Source organism: Dreissena polymorpha, chromosome 15 (genome assembly GCF_020536995.1).
Source record: "Dreissena polymorpha isolate Duluth1 chromosome 15, UMN_Dpol_1.0, whole genome shotgun sequence".
NCBI classification, from domain to species: domain Eukaryota; kingdom Metazoa; phylum Mollusca; class Bivalvia; order Myida; family Dreissenidae; genus Dreissena; species Dreissena polymorpha.
The window spans coordinates 47,250,955-47,271,294 of NC_068369.1; the positions used below are offsets into that span (position 1 = coordinate 47,250,955).

The window sequence follows — 20,340 nt, forward strand, 5'->3', positions numbered from 1 at the left end:
GGCTATGTTGTCATATTTAGTACTTACTTGCATTGCATTTCAACCCGCGAGGTTTCGGGTCAATAAGCGGCTATTTGTGAAAGTCATAGTTTATATACAGTTCATCGTCGGAGTTCGCAGAAGGGGTTGCGATCATTGTGTTACACCGGTCTTACTGACAATAACGTAGTGACTGTAATGCATTGCATTCCAATCCGCAAGGTATCAAGGTCAGTTTGCCAGTTTGCGGTCAGTTGCAGAAATCTTTATATAAACGCCGTCTCGTAAACTTTGTGCACTTGAAGTCTGTTTTGATCAGAAAGATACTAAATAAAGATATTCGGCGATATTATTGTGGTATGTCAATCATCGATTTTTAATATGGTTTCAACATTGGCATGATAAGGACCAATTTTGATAAAATTAATTAGAAATATTTATCCATTTAGACCAGTTTATTAAGCATGAGCACAATAATTCACTATACTATAATTATGCAATTAAATAAGATTCGAGTATTGCCGGCTGACCTATATGCACTCGTTTATTTTCATGTTTCTTGTGTTTTTCTATTCTGTAAATATAGATATCTGATTAATAATATCACATAAAGCATAATAAGCCACGAAATCTGGCGCAACACCCCGTAATTGATTTGCTTATGATGTAGCTAAGAACTGCGCAGAAAAAAGGCATCCGCTACTTTTTATCTCATAGAGATAACTTTTGATCGTTCATAAACATCGACCACAATCAACGCCGTATATCTTTTTTAAAGATATTTCTTGTTAGTTAGTGTTCGTGTGTCGTATGAATAGATATCGTTGCAGGAAAAAAATGATCCGTAAAACTAAATTTAGATTCACATCGTACATGCATGATATACATGCTGGCGGATTCGACTGTACAGACATTTTCGATTTCAGAATTAAATATCTGGCTTATTTCGCATTTTTTCGACACATGTTCTTCTTAACTTTTATTTGAATTTACATTGATATATATGTATAATACATTTTTACACATTTTAAATAAATTCATAAATATTTGACAAAATCGCGCATACTCTCTTGAAGCACTTCTCTACTTCAAATCTCAATTCGCGCACATGATTTAAATATTTAATTGCATTCTTAATTTTAAATATGTAAATAATAAACTGGATATAAGTATCACTTCCGCGAAAATGCTCTGTTGATTTAGTTTATGTTGTTATTCCTGAAAAGTCTCCGTTTTAACGGTGTGCAAAACTGGTTAAACGAAAAGATTTGACCCTACCTTTTCAATACACCTAAAACAATAAGTAAACATTTGCACAAGGTGCGGAAGATTACCACGCGTGTTTAATGATTGACTTGTTTACATACCGAAATAGAAATCTGAGAGATTAATCAATTAACCTGAGTTGGGGTATTGTATTGAGAATAAAAGATCTGTTCTTATCGGGGACTAAGACATGTAAAGACTTTGCTGTGTAACACAATTTAATGCCAGTTAAAAGGATGCAGCAACATTAAGACAATTATCGGGTGTGCGTTAAATCCTTCATTGGACTTGAAACGGTAGGTAATTGATTATTTGTACTAAATGGATTCTCATTCAAAATAATTAAGTAAAACTTTGGACAGCGTTGATCCGTTGCAATACTATTATGCGATTAATACTTGTATGGGTCATCACGCCTTGGTCATTTCGACATTACTGTTCATGGTAAATTCTCAAACAGAGGTTTTAAATGCTGATGTAAACAACGGTTAACAGTTTGCTTTTTTATTTTATCGAAGAAAATGTACATCATAGAATTTCATTCGTTAAAAAAACCTGTAAACCTATTGATTGTCTTTTTCATGGTTATGATCTAGTCATGACTCGCTTGAAATGCTGTTAATATTGATGAAACGAACTGTTAAAGGGTCCTTAGTTTTAGACATTAAACTCTCGAGTTATTTTATGGTTTAATACGGAAGTATTGTGTCAAAGAAAAGGATTGTACTAAGTCGAACAGTGTCACATTTTTGTGGGTTGGTACACGCCGTTGCCGTCCCCTCTCTGTCAACCCGCCTTTGCAATGGGTTCAAATCTAAGAGGTTAGGATCAAACGTCTAACGCCGTAACCATGGACACATCGGATCCGATATGTATTATTTAGTAACACTGTTTTACTTTATATAAGCACTTCAAATGTTGTCAAATATTGTAACGAAAACAAAACAAAACGATCCAATTATTCCTTTATCACGCCTTATAAACGCTAAATATGATGCTTTCAATTTAAATTGATGGTTTTTCATTAATGGCCCTATTCCACTACGAAAACAAGCCCACGATTCGCTACGATTTCTCACATTTATTGAATCGGGAAGACTCGTGACAGTCTGCGATTCAGTTACGACAATGGTACGATTGAGTTACGACGAATCGTGGGGTTCGGTTGAAGTCTTGCGAATAGAGTCGCGACTTCACTACGATGTGTAAGAATCTAGTGCGACTGTGCTACGAACGATGCAAATCGGTCACGACTAAGCTAGGACCTAACCGAACGCACCCAGGAATTCGGCGACAATATCTACTGATATTGATTCTAACACGGCACGCGACTTGCTTTCTATAGACAAAGAAGGAAATAAAGTGTGGATTATTCTGCAATAAATTATGGGCGGAGCTTAATATTTCGAAAATAGTTCCGAAATATAAAGAAAATATTGCAGTAAAATGCACGTGCTTAAATCCCGCTCTTAAAGAAATGTAAAACAAGAAATATCTTTAAAAAAGATATACGGCGTTGATTGTGGTCGATGTTTATGAACGATCAAAAGTTATCTCTATGAGATAAAAAGTAGCGGATGCCTTTTTTGTGCGCAGTTCTTAGCTACATCATAAGCAAATCAATTACGGGGTGTTGCGCCAGATTTCGTGGCATATTTTGCTTTATGTGATATTATTACTCAGATATCTATATTTACAGAATAGAAAAACACAAGAAACATGAAAATAAACGAGTGCATATAGGTCAGCCGGCAATACTCGAATCTTATTTAATTGCATAATTAAAGTATAGCGAATTATTGTGCTCATGCTTAATAAACTGGTCTAAATGGATAAATATTTCTAATTAATTTTATAAAAATTGGTCCTTATCATGCAAATGTTGAAACCATATCAAAAATCGATGATTGACATACCACAATAATATCGCCGAATATCTTTATTTAGTATCTTTCTGATCAAAACAGACTTCAAGTGCACAAAGTTTACGAGACGGCGTTTATATAAAGATTTCTGCAACTGACCGCAGACTGACCTTGATACCTTCCGGATTGGAATGCAATGCATTACAGTCACTACGTTATTGTCAGTAAGACCGGTGTAACACAATGATCGCAACCCCTTCTGCGAACTCCGGTGATGAACTGTATATAAACTCTGACTTTCACAAATGGCCGCGCATTGATCCGAACCTCGCGGGTTGAAATGCAATGCAAGTAAGTACTAAATATGACAACATAGCCTTTAGTATAAACGCTTTTGCGCTGGTAATTCTCTGAAAATAAAAGGTGAACGCACAAACTGTATTTATGTCGAAAATTGATTGTAAAACTGTTCTATCTATTGAGCCTTTTAATTAGAGATAAAATTGTTTCATGCAGTAAAACAGTGTTACAAAGACGCGGATATGTTTCCAATGTTCTGGTGTTATACTTAAATCAGCCAATGGAATAAATGAAGTGTTTTCATTCGTACCAAGCCGCGGGAAATTTTATTTGAGTATTATTGGACACTTACAAAGTTCAAGTCAGGGTGAAAAGCTGGCTTAATACAGCTTACGCCGAATAAATGTAATGAAACAGCAAATTGTATATTTAGTGATAAGTGGCATGACCACGCCTGCTAAGAATTTGTTTGTTAAGAAACGTAATTAAGAAAACATTTATAGCATGTCAGCTTTTCAGAAGAATTCACACATGTGACGTCATTTAGTTTTTATGAGTGTTATTCTCAATGAAAGTGGCGTAATTTGCAAAATATTTATGAATGAAAACGACGTCAAATGTTTGTACAATTCAATGACGTTACTAAATAGTGAACTTTGTACTGAGAAGGGCGGAGTATTGAAAAATATAGTTCACGTCCAAAAGCTTGAAGCAAATCAATCAGAATCGTGTAAGAATAGAAATAATGTTTTTCTATGATGGCTTGTTGTCGAATAACCCACAGTAAGGAGTATAGATTCGTGTTATTAAAGCACTCGTACTCCGCATTCGTGATTTAATTCCTACGCAACTATACTCCTTACTGTGGGCTATTCGACAACAAAACATGATGGAAAAATATTATTTCTTTATCATTCTTTACAAAATCGTAACTGTTTCGTAACTAAATCGCGAGAATCTTAGCGGGCTCGCAACTCAATCGGGGTGAACTCTTGAGAGTCTTGACAAAGTCGTAAATGATTAGTAGACAGATCACGTGATCACCGATTCCCCGATTGAGTCACGAATTACCTAAGATTCCATTACGACGCCCAAGCACGCACTACGACACTGTTACGAGTCAACTGCGATTAGATTCAGTCTTGGAGGTCTTGGTTAAATTTTAAACACGTTTAAAAACTGGCTGCGATTTTTTTGGGAGCTCACGACTCGCCCGCGACTAGCTACGACTGAGTTAGGACCTTCGCCGATTCAGTTACGAATGTCCCCGACCTCAAAATATTGCAAATCGGGATAAATCGTGTGGAATCGGGTCGTAGTGGAATACCCCTATAATGAAACCATATCTTAAAGGGATCTTTTCACGCTTTGGTAAATTGACAAAATTGAAAAAAGTTGTTTCAGATTAGCAAATTTTCGTTTTAGTTATGATATTTGTGAGGAAACAGTAATACTGAACATTTACAATGGTCTAATATAGCCATTATATGCATCATTTGACGATTTTAAAACCTAAAAATTATAAAGCGTTGCAACGCGAAACGATTGAATAATTTGGAGAGTTCTGTTTTTGTCGTTAAATTTTGTGAAACTACGAAGATTGCTTATATAAGGTATAAAATACGTCAAGTATGTGTACTCGGCGGAATAGCTCAGTAGGCTAAAGCGTTTTTACTTCAGGACAATGGCAGGACTCCAGGGGTCACTGGTTCGAAACCTGCTCCGGGCAATGTTCTTTTCCTTTTTTTAATTTTATTTTTGATTTTTTACTGGAGCTTTTACGGTCCAATGTTTACATTTATCAATATAAAGCATTTAATGAATAAGTTAAAAAATGCCAAAATCTGTGAAAAGGCCCCTTTAATCTACCATAACACGAAAGTGTTTAGTTTTTTTGGTTGGATCTCGAAATAAACAACATTTCATTAAGTTATTTCGATTTGATGCAAGTATACATTTTAAAAATCGAAATAAATGTAAAAAATATATCTAAAAACACTTGATAAGTTCTTAAAATCTGATTATCTTATCAGCCGTAGTCTTGATCAAACTAGATATCTTTTAAGTCACATGTTTACTCTTTGCCTTAAACCGTTAAGTACCTAACGTAAGTTTTTTACTTTATGTGTTTACTATATGCTATCGGGGGTATACTTCATTTAACTAGTACTGTCAAAATCATATTTGTCGATTTCGACGAATTTAAGATGTCTCACAGAATTGTGTGTTTATTTTTGGAGACCGAACACCACAGACACGAATGACATTAAATCCAACTTATTTTACCTTAACATCCTGCTTTTGTTGTCCAGATAAACTCGGATACTGCACAGGGGAGTTATATTACACTGTTTACTTTGTGACATTTGCTATAAAACGCAAATGCAGCAAAGCTGTATTGTTACCGTCATCTCGTTTAGGAAGAAAATAAACGATTCGCGCTTATTGTGAACACCCGTCATCCCCAAAAAGTGTATTGTGGGATTTGTTTTTATTTTAATCGGCCAACTCGCGATGGATCAAAGACAATTTCGTCGTTAGCCAAGCAAATAATTTTCTTATATTAATTAATATATGTCGTTTGAATGAAAACAATATTACTCGCAAATTTTTATTTGCCGCTGCTTAAGGTAAGATTTTACCAATTTTGCCATGACTGTAATTCAAGAATAATACTAACCGGTACATCGTTGCACAGTTTCAGCGTTCTTTATAAATTTGCCATAACAGTTCTTTTATACATTTTTAGATTTCTGATTGTGTAGTGAAGCCATTTTGAAAATACCTTGATTCATACCGTAGACCATTTTTGGCATTTTGCCAGTATTCAGCCTTGGGGACGTTAAAAGTTAAAACGTTTTGAATGCTACTCCTTAAAACTGTTCTGTGTCCTGGCATTCTTTCTGGTGAATCTGAGACTGATTTGATATTTTTTATAATGTTGATTTGTGTTCAAATAGCTACTTACAGTTACCCTTTTGCGCTGTATATTGCTTTGAATGCCGTGCAATATATATGGAAATATGACCAGTTCCTTCCTTTGTGAATTATGATGATTTCAAACTTGTTCTGGTTAAACTCCATTAACAATTACTTTTCCAATATTGTGTGGATCGTCTAGTAAGCTTTGAAATGATGCATGAAAATGTACTTTAGAGTACAAAAAAAATGTCGTCTACACTCAGAATAGCACAACTATGTGCATCTCCTAGAAAGTAATTGTTGAAAGCAAAGAAGAGATGTTGATTAAGGAAGGATCCCTGGGGAAGTCTATCAAAGACCCTATTGTCAAACATCAATTGCTCTGATGAATTATTGTATCCAAATAGTAATTTGTGTTTGCTCTCATGACTGAAAGTGTGTGAAAAGTGTTATGGTGTTCAACTGTATCAACTGTATCAAATGTCATACTGAAATCCATCAATAATAGTTAATGTGTGTTATTTTTGTCTTGTGTGAAACCAATTCCTCGTAACTATGTTGCTGAGTCTAGTTGGTGAGTCAAAGTATGACAGTTATATGCTTTATAAGTGTGGACGCCATGCATATGAATGATATTGGTTAATATTTTCTGGGCTTTGACTTTGGACCTTTCTTGAATGCAGCAAGGTTTACCTATGGCCTTTTTCTTATCCCTTTAGGATAAAGACTGCATCGAGTGAAGTTTAAAACATATTCGGTATGTGCCATCTACGTGTGTAGGTCCTGGAATATATTTGCTTAATGATTGTCGAGTCATGTCATTAGTTTATAAACTACTTCAAGCTACACAGATCGACGTCGGGGCCATCGGCTGGTGATAATGTGATGTCAGGGCACATTGAGTAATTTGTCGAAGATTTAGTGGTGAAGGTCTTAAGAAGGCCTTATCCAAATTGTGTTTTAATATGTTAGCCTTCGAAAAAGCGAGCTTTTCTGTGCTACATGACTGTTAATTGTGCAAAATATGTGCTTTCTGTCTGTCGTGTTAGGGACTTGCAGTGTTTGAATTGTTTATGTCAGGCCTCATGTGTTGAATTTTTATTTCCCGGGGTAATCTAATATAATGTATTATGTCCTGTTTTCGGATATATTTCTGTAGTGTGTGTGCATCCTGTGGTAAATCTGTATGTTATGTTATGTATATTATTATTGATTTGATCACGTAAACTGTAAATATATATAAAAACATAAACAAAAACCATCGAGAGGGCATTAAAAAGACGAATAACAACTCGGATCTAAATCATTTCAGCCGATTCATAGTTTGTCATACGTTCAATTCAGATAAGGTCACGAACAGTCTAGATTTTAAGTATTCGTTTACAATACTCGGCATTGTTTGCAATCAAAGGTCTATTCAAAGTTAATTATTACTCCAATATCAAATACGTTTAATAAGCCAATAAAAATATGACCCGTGAATTATTTCTGCGTAAGTTTGAAAAAAAACGCCGTTTAGATTTTGGAATTATAGTAAACTCTTACATAGGCCAAGTATTTATTAGAGAAAACTATTTTATATAATGTCTGAATTTCAGTAACAGCATAATACTTTTGAGATTCATAGTTTGATAAATCCGGTGATAAGCGAACTTTTTGAAATGCCTATAGATTTATTATACCATGATCATATACTTATTTTCAAATCTACTGTATTATAGGCCGTATACTGTTTATATGTAAGAAAGTAATAGTCAAATCTGTATATGTATACGATCATAAAACTCACTTGTTTCTACCGACATCATAAAATTGGATAGGTTGGTCGGCTTAACTTTTTGTAAAAACTTTTCTATAATACATTTCTATAATACATTTACCCACTTAAATAAAAATACGTCATGCAGAAGTCGTACGAATATATATTTTAAGGGGCCTTTTCACGTTTGGATAAATTGACAAAATGAAAAAAGTTGTTGGAGATTCCCAAATTTTCGTTTTAGTTATGATATGTGTGAGAAAACAGTAATACATACTAAACATTTAACATTATCTAAAATAGCCATAATTATGCATCTTTTGACGATTTAAAAACCCGAAAATAATAAAGAGTTGCAACGCGAAACGAATTATTAATTTGGAGAGTTCTGTTGTTGTCGTTATATTCTGTGAAACTACGAGGATTACTTATATAGAGTATAAAATATATCTTTTTTTAAATTTTTATTCTTGATTTTCTTCTGGTGCTTTTAATATCCAAGATTTACATTTATCAATATAAAGCATTTAATGACACACTTCAAAACATTCCAAAATCTGTGAAAAGGCCCCTTTAACATTATCTTATATATAATGTTTGTCTACTCAAAGTTAATTTAACGAATACGATCGTACGAATCACAAACTATCGCAAGCACATGTACTAGAACAATTGTGTTTGGTCCTTATTTATATTATTATGAAAGGACCAAAAAAATATCAAGTAACTGTGATCGAAAGCTTATTTGCATATTTAGTTCATATGATCAAATTTAGGGAAAAAAAATGTTTTTACGCCTAATGTTATGTAACTTGAATGTCTATGACATATTATCATAGACCAGCTATAAAACTACTCTGCGAGTATTGATCTTGTCATGTTAATTGAACCATATTTGATTTAAACTACTTTGAAAGAATTACATTTCAAATGTCGAAATTAAGGTATAATTATTCTGAAACTCTGTTCAGCATACAGATTTTCCGTTCCCGATACGATCTGGTGTATTTTACCGTACCCGAACAGGTGCGCGAAATACCAAGGATACGTGTAAATATCCGGTTTACGTTTTTTGCTATTTTATATCAAGAAAATGTCAAATTTTGGATAAATTCGTCAGAAAAGAGAAGCATGATAACAGTTAAGGTAATAGCGGTACTTCTTTGTACAATTGTTTATTATTTAATTAGCTATCAGGATTAAATTTTCGTCAATTAACGTTCACAATCGCATGATTCGATCGGTATCCACCATTTTTATCAACATTCTTTCACTTCTCCAAAATCGTTTGGACAAAGAGATATTTTATCATCATATGGCTATATTGCATTATAATGCCAACAAAATAATAGACTTTCGAAAATGCTGATAATTATAAAAAATCTGTTCTTTGGTACGTGCTACTAAAATTTCTAAATCATTGTTTAATACATGTTATAAATAATAATAATAACCTTGTCAAAATATTTATTTTTATGGAGAAGAATACAACTTTATCTAAAAATATTATCTGTATTTCCTGTAGAGTAGCAATTAAATTTCAAACAAATAAATTGAAGATTGGTCATGCTTCCAAATAGCAATAGCATAATATTATAAATATGATCATAATGACATACGATGCTGTCCGGTAATCTCGCGCAGTTAAGGATCAATTTGGTTTAAAAACATGTTCTTTTATAAATTGACAACATAATATCTAAATTTATTATGAAAATAAGAAGTTCATGTGCTTATTAATACAAAAATATCTGATTAATTCAGGGAAGAACTGTCTGATTTGATTTCAAAACAAACATGTCCCGCATCATTTTCAAACTATCACAGTGTCCGGTAATCTTGCGCACTTGGTGTAATGACCTCATTTAGGCAAAATTGTAGACATATGGTGTCCAATTAGGGACAAAAAACATTCCAGATTTATTTTTTTTTAAATCAGTTATTAAAAAAATTCATATTCAATGTGGATTAATAGCTGTACTTCAGTTTCTTTGATGATGGTGGTGGCATTCTGTTGACTGTAGCAAAAGAAACATTACAATATTCAATTAATTGATTTCTAGTAGGGATGGCATCGAATACCAATATCGGTATTCGAATGTTCGCAAATTCATTCAATCGAATATTCGAATATTCGCATAAAACGGCTGGATTGATTTTACCTTGTTATGTAATAATTTCCATTGGTTTGTAAGTTATATCCGTTTGCTAAATACGCGGCTGTTTATTAACGTTGCTATCGAATAATTGTATCGCTGTCGACTAAGGGTATCACGTTTACAGATTTTTCTAAACGTTTAAACGAAATGAAATAAACGAAACGACACCGTTCAAACGGTATCCATACGTCCGTTTTAAAAGCATCAGTTCCATCACATTTCCAAACTGAAAGTAGTGATTATTTCCGGAAGTTATATTTAGTTCATAACCCATTTGCACAATGACGTCATATTAAAACCAACTGTTCTCGTTGTTTTCTAACCATTGGGTTACGCGTTTTCTACTTACATGCCGTTATATTTTGTAACAAAGATGAATTAATATTTAACCCACATTTCTTCAATAAGAGTACACCGGTGTTTATTGTTTTTATTGTTTTACTTAACAAGATGTACATCAAAACGAGTATCTGTTCATTAAATTAAAAATGAATGCCGATGAATAAACTGCGGGAAATTTTCCTCGTGCACTTCATGCCGACGCGCGTTGAATGTTCAAGACGATTAGGGGCATGATCATGCAAGAAATAGCGGGAAACTTTTCCCGAGCACTTCGTGCCGATGCGGGTTAAATATTCAAGACGTCTAGGTCGTACAGGTATATTGTTATGTCTACGGTACTGTGAATAAGGGCCATCTGGCGCACGTGATACACATACGAGTCTTTTTCAGCAGCTTTTAAAGAGTTTTGCAACATCGTAATGTAATGAATTATGTTGACATTGCCTGTCTTTTAAACGTTTATTGTTTTTGTAAACGTGTTTGAGCAAAACACGAAACGCCATCGTTTAAACGTTTAAACGTGATACCCTTACTGTCGATTAATACTATGACCGATACTGTGATCGGGCACAAATAGAATGAAAAACATCGTGTCATAGAATTTTATTTTTTAATGATTCCACATATTTGTAGCAGACAGCGCATATGTAAAACTAAGTTTACACACATTACACCTTGCGGTCTTCTTATCCACAGACCGTGTAAAGTATTCCATACGACACCATTCCATACTGCAGAAGGGGCTGGTGGCATTTTCAGATTTGAATTATGATTCCTTGATGATTGTTTAATTTATATCATCTGTTACTTTTGAGTAATTCACACATTTTAATGGCTGTACATACTGTGATCACAAAACTTATTTATTATTCGTCAGTCAATTGAAACCGTGAATTGGCACCCCATTGGCAAACAACAGTCGGGGCCTTTCTTAGAGCGTGTATATTGCATTGCGCAATCAACACTGATACGAGCCGCGTTATCAGTTTGACACGAAGAACGTCACGTCAAACATGTTACTCCCAAGTGATTTCGGTTGCTTTTTAGTAAGCGGTTCGCAGTTCATTAAATATTGGCGAAAATACGTTTGGAAAAAAAATGCGAATATGCGAATATCATTTTTATTATTCGAATGCTGACCATTCAATCGAATATTCGATTATTCGAATAATTTTGCCATCCCTAATTTCTAGCGGGGAATTTTTTTTTAAGCATAACAGGTTTAATTTTACCCTGATCATGCTTCTATATTTTACAGAAAATATCAAAACTAGGCCATTGCGCATGCGGAGATCCAGGTTTTTTTACCTTATATAACAGACGCCGAATATCGGCGTCTTCCCCCACCAAACTAGGCTGTTTTTTTCTCCTTTCAGAACCAAAAATTCCCCCTGAAAAAAAAAAATTACTTTTTTTTTTTTTAATAGAAAGATGTGTCTCATGATTATAATATCTCATTTCTATTTCAATTTAATCTTGCAAAACGTAATAAATTATGAAAAAAACTATGAATATAGTGCAAACATGTACAAATGTATTGTAATAATGAGAGAGTAAGTAAACAAATCCCCCAAAATGGGAAACGCCGCGAAAATTCCCACGCGCACAATTTTTCCCCAAAGTGGAAAATCCCGCTTAAAATTTCCCCCACATAAGGGCTAAAGGCCCCTTCCCCCACAACCCAAAAAAAAACCTGAGATCATACCAAATGTGGTTTGACAGAATGATGGGAAATGATGACAATGTCGTGTGATGTGATATATTTTCAATCACCAAAACATACCATAACTGATCAGATATTGTGCAATGGAGTGTTAAATTACACATTGGATTTATGAATTCTTAAATTAAAGTACGAAAAAAACTTAAGACGGCAGGGAATTTGTGATTCCTTTCGAATTTATTGTAAGTAGGTCAGTGTTTACGATACATTTACAATGTATTGGGACGACGCTACCTGTGTTAAAATGTAATGATCAGATTTTATTTTGCATGGAATATGTACCTTTTAAATAGGTTATTTCTTAAAATTGTGAAATTCCATCTTTCATCACTAAAGAAAACCATTCGTCGTCTGCGAAATTCGCAAACTGAGGAGTGCGCAAGATTACCGGACACGCAACATTACCGGATTTAACTGTTATTAATCCAAAGTGTAGAAGGAAATGGCAAACAAAATATGCTGTTATCATCATCATAATGCATGTTTTTAATAGTGTGCATGTGCTATGATGCATGAAATTAAACGCTACACTGGTTTTAAGACGATAAGTAGATCTTTAAAATTGGTTTTTGTTAATTTGTGGTGTAAATTGAGTAAATTAGTGTTCATACATGTCAGGGCCCTTGCTACACTTTTCGGTATTGGGGCCGGGGCCCTTAGAGGGGGGAATTTCGCGTCGTTTTAGGCGAAAAGGGGAATTTAAGAAGGTCTTTTCACCAACCATTCAACACTTAAAATTGCTATTTTTGGAAAAAAGTATACTATTTTAAGGGGGAATGGGAGCAGAATTTTGGCCCCAAAAACGGTCAAACAAGGGCCCTGCATGTACATCATTGTAGTGAAATAAGGTCACTTTCCGACAGCTGCTGACTGCTGTTGGGCTCAGCTCTTTAGCCACTCTGTTGGAGTGTCTGACTACCGCTCTGGAGGTCAAAGCTTCAATTTCTGTCAGCATTTTGCACAATAATGGGGACCAGGCAAATACAAACTGTGAATAAGTAAATGGGTCTGAACTTGTAGAATGGTTTCAGGGAGCCACTTAAATAGCAGTCAATTCTCATGTGGGGCGAAGCGTCTGGGGCCTTGAAACATTAAGACGGGGAGGAGTGTATTGAAATAAGGTCACGTCAAACAACCTTGCTGTTAGGCTAGCTCTTTAGCAATTTGGTTATAGTTGTAGTGTCTGACTACCACTCTGGAGGTCATGATGTCAATCCCCTACTGAAGCTGAGGATTTATCACAATATCATGTTGAATGGTTTTAAAAGAAGTAAAAGTGCTTTATATGAATTTCAAGCTTCTAAAACGTCTAACATGCACTCATGTGAGAACTACGCTATAGGACAATAATAGCACCTACATTTTTTCTCAACATATAATCATTATGTTTTTCATAAATTGATGCCAGGATTTCTCTAGCATATTTAGGTGTTTCATGCTTTACAGGCATACAGGAAAATTTACTCCATAAGCGATTGTCCTGTACTATTATTGCTTGACTCAACAATTTTCTGTGAAATTCTTGTTTCTTTGATTACTTCTTAAAGAACAAGTGCGAGCTTCCAGGTCAAACTGTTAGTTTATATCCCTGAATAATCCCATTTCCTCTTAATCTCTGTCTAAAGTGTTGGTCATGGATCAGTCACAATTATCTGTTTATTAAAGGAATATAAGATATTCTTCATTGCAGAGCAGAGATTGATGTTATTTTTATTGCCATATGTATGTGCATTCAAGTCATCACTCCGACTCAACATAAAGACCACACAGTCCTTTAAATTTTCACCCCATCTCAAGATATCAATATGCCAAGATCATTGTCACACTTAAGGATTAAATTTGTAAGCAGCAATTTTAAATGTCTGTTTTCAGTGTCAGCTTCTAAGCCTTTAAACCCTTTAAATGACAGTGTTTTTTATGAATCAGGCTCAAATACTATGCTCATCGAGACCACATGCAAAAAGCATAAGTACATGTATGAATCAAACCAAGGTCAAGGTAACTCTTGAAGGTTGAATGTTTTTAATATGTATTTTCTTGTTTGTTCTATATTTTTATTTCCTGTTTCCAAAAAAGGACTTTGATTAATCTTGCCTCCAATGTTTCTCACAAATATTAGCGGTGTGCAGAGCGCATGAAGTAGTCACGCCACCTTGTTTTATTTTTAGTTAATTTCAAAAGACTGTTCAACAATTATAGGCCTGACACAGATCATGGTGTTCGATATAGCATTCCTTTTATTAATACATATAAAATATGCTGTATTTTCATTTTAAGTAAGTCAGCTTTACTTTGACCTAGTTTTGTTTAAGTTTGTGGCTCATCATTTTGTGTATGTATGTATCTGAATTCTGAATCAGTAATACATCAACAGTTACTAGTTTTGTTCAAGAAAAAAAATCACAAACCTTGAATGTCATGTCTAAAACAGGGTTGTGGGAAAATCAAGGTGATTTTCATACTATGGAATAGTTCAATGCAAAAATCTACTTGTTTATAATGAAAAGCATCAATTCTTTGTCCAGCCAAAAGTTGGGTAGTTTATTGAACCATAAATGAAAAAATAAATATTGACATTCTTTTATAAAAATTTATGATTAACTTCCAACTTGTATATCAGTTTCATGCAAAGAAATTGAAATTGTCAAACAGGAACAATGGTCTTGTGCCACAAGTAACCTCAGAAATACGAGTGCCTGTGTTGAAAAAAGTCATGAATAGGAGTTGCCACATTTCAAGTTTAAACTTTAAGTGATTATAATTTTGTAACTTTTGAATTAACCAATGACAGTGTATTATTTGTTATTATCTTAAACATTCACAGTCCGATATTGATTTAATGTCACATCTTAAACATGAGAGAGTCCATTAATTTTATACTGTGACAAAGTTTATCATGATGTTGACATAACGTCTCTAGGAACATAACATTGGTTTGGAATTTCGTGAGAACCCTGTGTTCAAACAACAGTTTGAAGAGCTTACTGATCTTATTATAATAGTTCTTTATAAACGTATTTCAGCCACTGTTCCGATTGAAATTTGCGGTCAAGTATACTTTTGTTCTTAAACAGAGTTTTCTTTTTGTTTGAATTTTGTTGAGCTTTAAAGCAGGTATATACATTTTGTCAAATATTTATGAATTTATATAAAACGTGTAAAGATTTATTATATATTATATTTCAATATAAATTAAAATAAAAGATAAAAGAACATGTGTCGAAAAATGCAAAATAAGCCAGATATTTAATTCTGAAATTGAAAACGGTGTACAGCCAAATTCACCAGCATGTATACCATACATGTATGATGTGAATCTAAACTTAGTTTTAACGGTTTATTTGAATTCCTGCAATGATATCTATTCATACGACACACGACACTAACTCCGATCCTAATTCAAAGACGAATGCCTTCGGTTATTGTAGGAAAAATATGTAGTCACAATCGGCTCGGGGCGCTAATTTGTCTTTGCGCAGCATTTAATGAAATTCGGCTTTAATGTATAATTTTTCTTTCCCATTTTATGTTATAGTAACATATTTTATCAATATATTACAATTAAACACATATAAAAAATCGTATATACTCGCTTAAGTTTGGAAAGAATTGTTTTAACCGAGGGTCTGTGAAAAGTGGGGTTCATGCATGTGAATAAAGTGCAGTATGCGCAGGCTAATAAGGGACTGCACTTGCTGCTTTATGATATTTTTTTGTTTGGAGAAAGTCTCTTCTAAGCAAAAATCAGTTTACTCGGAAAGTGTCGTCCATGATATGCCTGTGTGTACTGCACATGCAATTAAACCCCTTTTTCACAGAGTACGGACCATTTCTATTTGTAATTTGTTTTATGTTTAGGAAATGCAGTTGGTTTTTTCAAGTGATCTACACGAGTTATCTAAAAATAACCAGTAATGCTTATACAACATTTTTTTTTTGCCCCCAGATCAAATGATAGGGGGTATATCGTTTTTAGCCTGTCTGTCATTGTATGTGTGTGTGTGTCCCAAACTTTAACCAAACTTTAACCTTGGTCATAACTTTTGCAATATTGAAGATAGCAGCTTGATATTTGGCATGCATGTGTATCTCATGGAGCTGCACATTTTGAGTGGTGAAAGGTCAAGGTCATCCTTCGAGGTCAAAGGTCATATATATGGCTTCAAAGCTGTGCATTATGGGGCATTCTGTTTTTGACAAACACATCTCTTGTTTGAATAAAAATTACATTAAAAAGCAACTATAAAAAGTGTTTATTCATGATTTATTGAAATAGAACTATAACTAATTGGGAGGAAACATTTATCAAGATTTAGACGTTTTTTTTATCTACTACTCAATGTTGATGGCTTAGTGCAAAAATTGTCTCAATGCAACAAAGTATAAAGCATATGCTTAGCCTCATTAGCATTTTGACCTCATATAACCGTGTCATGTTATCTCAGAATATTACAATATATTTCGATGACTCCTCAACCTGATAGTTTTTCTTAAAATGAATTCTTTTTTCCCTTTTTAAAATCGAGCTTTTAATCACTAAATGTGTGACTTTATCATTATGTAGATTTGTATAATATACAATTGTATTTATACATAAACTATGAAGAAAAATAAAATATCAAATTAATTATTCTTGTTATTGTTTAGTTGATAGTCTCTAAATTAACAACTATTTCAATGTCTGATTTTAAGGAATTAAATCGCGAGGATTAATTATTAGTTAAAACATAACTTGCTCTGAATCAAAACGAATTCAGTGATTAAGGAACAATACAGCAAAGTGTAGTATATTATTTATTTAAGGTAAATGTTATTGATTTTGTTATATTAATCATTTTCAACGTATAGTTTTAATATTTTCTTGGGTAATTATCCGTAATACAACAATTATCATGATGTTTTTGTAAAAAAAAGTATTTTAATGTCAAATTAAAAATGTTATTTATGACAAATGTAGATTCCAAGCTCACACATTAATTTTATTATCGGAAATAGTTCTAGGTTTTATAACTATATTATAAAGACTTAGTTGAATAATATACTTGGAATGTTACATTTATAATTAATATTTATATTATTTTAGCATTTAAAAAAGAATTTAGATGGTTTGAATAATGAATAGTGTTACCTGACATAGTATTTCTTAACAAATGAAACTATTCTAATCAGTATTGACATATAATCTAGAATAGTTTTTATACCACCGTTTTTAAAAACGGGTTGATTATAGTTTCACCTGCGGCGGGCGGAGTGCTGGCGGCTGCGTCCACAGCAGTGTCCGCTCTCTAATTCAAATAGTTTTTATCCGATCTTCACCAAACTTGGTCAGAAGTTGTGTCTAGACAATATCTAGGTCAAGTTCGAATATGGGTCATGCTGGGTCAAAAACTAGGTCACGGGGTCACTTAGTGCATTTTAAGCATTTAGCATGGTGTCCGCTTTTTTATTGAAGTAGTTTTCATCCGATCTTCACCTTATTTGGTCAGAAGTTGTATCTAGATGATATGTAGGTCAAGTTCAAATATGGGTCATGTCAGGTCAAAAACGAGGTCACGAGGCTACTTAGTGCATTTCAAGCATTTAGCATGGTAGTCCGCTCTCAAGTTGAAGTAGTTTTCATCCGATCTTCACCTAATTTGGTCAGAAGTTGTGTCTAGATGATATGTAGGTCAAGTTCAAATATGGGTCATGCAAGTTCAAAAACGAGGTCATGAGGTCACTTAGTGCATTTCAAGCATTTAGCATGGTGTCCACTTTCTTATTGAAGTAGTTTTTCATCCGATCTTCACCTTATTTGGTCAGAAGTTGTATCTAGATGATATGTAGGTCAAGTTCAAATATGGGTCATGCAGGGTCAAAAACGAGGGCACGAGATTACTTAGTGCATTTCAAGCATTTAGCATGGTGTCCGCTCTCAAGTTGAAGTAGTTTTCATCCGATCTTCACCTTATTTGGTCAGAAGTTGTGTCTAGATGATATGTTGGTCAAGTTCAAATATGGGTCATGCAGGGTCAAAAACAAGGTCATGAGGTCACTTAGTGCATTTCAAGCATTTAGCATGGTGTCAGCTCTCTTATTGTAGTAGTTTTCATCTGATCTTAACCGAATTTAGTCAGATGTTACGCCTAAATGATATCTAGGTCAAGTTCAAATATGGGTCATGCCGAGTCAGTAACCTGGTTTCGAGGTCACTTAGTGCATTTCAAGCATTGAGCATGGCGTCCAAAACCTTCGAACGGGCGTATCTTGTGACAGTTTGGCACTCTTGTTAAACATTGTTTTGTAAAGTTAAATTTTTCTTCACTATGATTACTATGTAATTACTGTGTAATTATTGGCATGCTGTTGTTCATTTTACATGAATATGCCAAACATATGAAAATCAACATACCACTCAACCAATTATTATATGCATTCTACTCCACCCTTTAAAGATGCAGGGATGTATTGTTTTGCATCTTTTAAATGGTTGGTAATTCTGTGGACCAATTCATATCTGCATAATATCTACAGACTTCTTTATCCTACAAAAATAAAATTGTTATGATAGTTTCTTGTTAGAAAACAAACACAACTATAAATTTTGGGGTTAACAGGTCAAAGCTCAAGATCAAAGGGCTGTAACATGAACATCATATCTGGGTGATATCTTAAGAACTCTTGGTATCTTGCTATTTTCAAAGTAAAGAAGACGCCTTTTGATTTTGAGGTCAACTGGTCAAATGTCACGGTAACAGGGCCATTTAATTTTAAAATTTGCTTTTGCATGATACCTTGAGAATGTTTTCATTCATGATCATGCAAATTTGTGTAAGGTAAACAAATCAATTGCTCTGTGAAAAAGGAGTTAAATGAATGTGCGTAAATTATATCCCAGATTAGCCTGTGTAGTCCGCACAGGCTAATCATGGACAACACTTTCTGCTTTTATGATATTTTTTGTTCCAAGAAAGTCTCTTCTTAGAAAAACTTTAAGTTTTTGCGGAAAGTGTTGTCCCAGATTAGCCTGTTCAGACTGCACATGATAATCTGGGACGGCACTTTACGCACATGCATTAAACCCCCTTTTAACAGAGCAAGGCCCAATTATAGTTTACATCAGATCATCATGAAACTTGATGATAATGTTTGATGGCATAATATATCTGCAAAATGAATTATGGCCCCTGTATTACAAAAAGTTGTCAAGTTAGGTTGTCCACTCTCTTATTTACACAGTTTATATTAGATCACCATGAAATTTGTTGAAAATGTTTTTGGTCTAATTGTTTTTCAAAGTATGTTAACCAGCCAGATCCCCTTATGTACTTCTGAATTATGGCCCTTGAATGCCAAATGAATGTCAGCTTTATAACTCAAATGGTTTTTAAATCTTATAGACATGAAACTTGATTAACGGAACCCAGGTCTTTAAATGTGTTTATTTTGTGGCAACTTGGCATTCTTGTTCAAATTGTTTTGTGCATGATATCTTAAGAACTAGCTGATCTTGCATTTTACTTGCATGTTAGTTACTTGAAAGTTTAAAATATGCTTATCAGTTAACATGGATTGTTTATCCCTTTGCATGCTGGGAAATTTGTCGTCTGCTAAAATGTTGTCTGCTGAATTTCTAAAATTAGCATTTTCTTAGATTTTTTTTCAAAGAATACTATCAGAATAGCAAACAGTTTGGATCCTGATGAGACGCCACGTTCTGTGGCGTCTCATCTGGATCCAAACTGTTTGTAAAGGCATTCAAAATTCGGTTCCCGCACTGAAAGAGTTATGGTCAAATTACAGGGTCTTGTTACGCTTTTTTTTCCGTAAACCAATATAAGTAAGAAAATGCTTTTACCCACAACCATCTCATGCAGATTTATTGTGAGGAAAGTGAGACATCTATGTTACTGTATTTTGAGGACCTCAGTTAGCAAAGTTCAAGGTCAGTTGGCTTGTAACATGAACTTAGTTTTCACAATATATCTAGTGAACACTTTCATCCACGATCATCTTAATTACTATGCTGGGTAACCTGTGAGAGAA

At 33.9% G+C, this 20,340-nt stretch overlaps 1 protein-coding gene across 1 annotated transcript in view; it reads left to right on the top strand.

The window, feature by feature from the left end:
* The first annotated feature begins 1,339 nt into the window (after positions 1–1,339).
* LOC127859727 (uncharacterized) overlaps positions 1,340–20,340 on the top strand; it is a 29,124-nt gene continuing 10,123 nt past the window's right edge. Inside the window, exon 1 of the mRNA XM_052397234.1 lies at positions 1,340–1,541. The gene's annotated coding sequence lies outside the window, so the exon portion shown is untranslated. The remainder of the gene's footprint in view (positions 1,542–20,340) is intronic.